Genomic DNA, 1,208 nt, shown 5'->3' with positions numbered 1-1,208 from the left:
TTTTTATAGATTTGCATATGCTGGGTAATACATATAAATGAAATCATACAATATGTAGCCTTTTGGTCTGGCTTCTTTCATATAGCATAATGTCTGCCAAGATTTATCTGTGTTGTAGCCTGCCTGGATAATACCACATTTTGTTTAACCATTCATCAGTTGATGAACATTTGGGGTGTTTCTACCTTTTGGCTCATACGAATTATATTAGGATGTGTAATACATAGTATGCTGTGAACATTCATGTGTAAATTTTTGTGGTTCCTATTTATTCTTAATACACAGAAATTTTTCATATTTCTTAGTTGAAAATTTTTCTGAAAAAAAAAAACAATAGGGGCGCCTGGGTGGCATAGCGGTTAAGCATCTGCCTTCAGCTGAGGGTGTGATCCCGGCGTTATGTGATTGAGCCCCACATCAGGCTCCTCTGCTATGAGCCTGCTACTTCCTCTCCCACTCCCCCTGCTTGTGTTCCCTCTCTTGCTGGCTGTCTCTATCTCTGTCAAATAAATAAATAAAAATCTTTAAAAAAATAAAAAAAAATAGATGTTTTATGTCAAATATGTTTTGAATAATTCCGAGGTACAAGGTACTATGCCTGGTGTTTGGGAGATGCATGTTAAGATAATAATGAAAAGTGTATAATTTTAGCTGTTCTTACCAAATGCAGTGACTTACATCTGGGAGAATGTTTTCCAGGTTTGTTTTGTCTATCCTTCAGATAGTGAAATCTAGCAGTCAGGTATATTTGATGAGATAACTGTCATATTTGATCTCTTTAGGATAATTCACTATATGTAATATACCAGAAATGAGCATGTATGATAGCCCCTAACTGGAAAAACTTAAATTTCTAACAATGAGGTAGGTTATAAGCTATAACATATTAATGTAGTGTAAATAGTTATAATGCAGACATTAAACTGATGCTGTAGAAAACAATTATATAGGATAATTATATAGGATAATTATTACCTATTTTTGTTAAATGGGGAGAGGGAGGGCATATTACAAAGAGAATGATACAAAACAAAGTATCATAATATATAGCAAGTGTTAATAACTTGAAATCTAAAATTGGGGCACCTGGGTGGCTCAGTCATTAAGCATCTGCCTTCGACCCAGGGCGTGATCCCAGCTGGGATCGAGCCCCGCATCGGGCTCCCTGCTCCACTGGGAATATATATATAATATATATATATATATAT

The 1,208-nt window shown here is 35.2% G+C and overlaps 1 protein-coding gene across 2 annotated transcripts in view; it reads left to right on the top strand.

The window, feature by feature from the left end:
- The window catches only part of PAWR (pro-apoptotic WT1 regulator), a 113,950-nt gene that overhangs the window by 90,235 nt on the left and 22,507 nt on the right, over positions 1-1,208 (top strand). The window lies entirely within an intron of this gene.

This window comes from Ailuropoda melanoleuca, chromosome 15, assembly GCF_002007445.2.
Source record: "Ailuropoda melanoleuca isolate Jingjing chromosome 15, ASM200744v2, whole genome shotgun sequence".
Classification (NCBI taxonomy): domain Eukaryota; kingdom Metazoa; phylum Chordata; class Mammalia; order Carnivora; family Ursidae; genus Ailuropoda; species Ailuropoda melanoleuca.
Note: the sequence above shows the minus strand (reverse complement) of the source record. Positions and strands in the feature narration are given on the sequence as shown.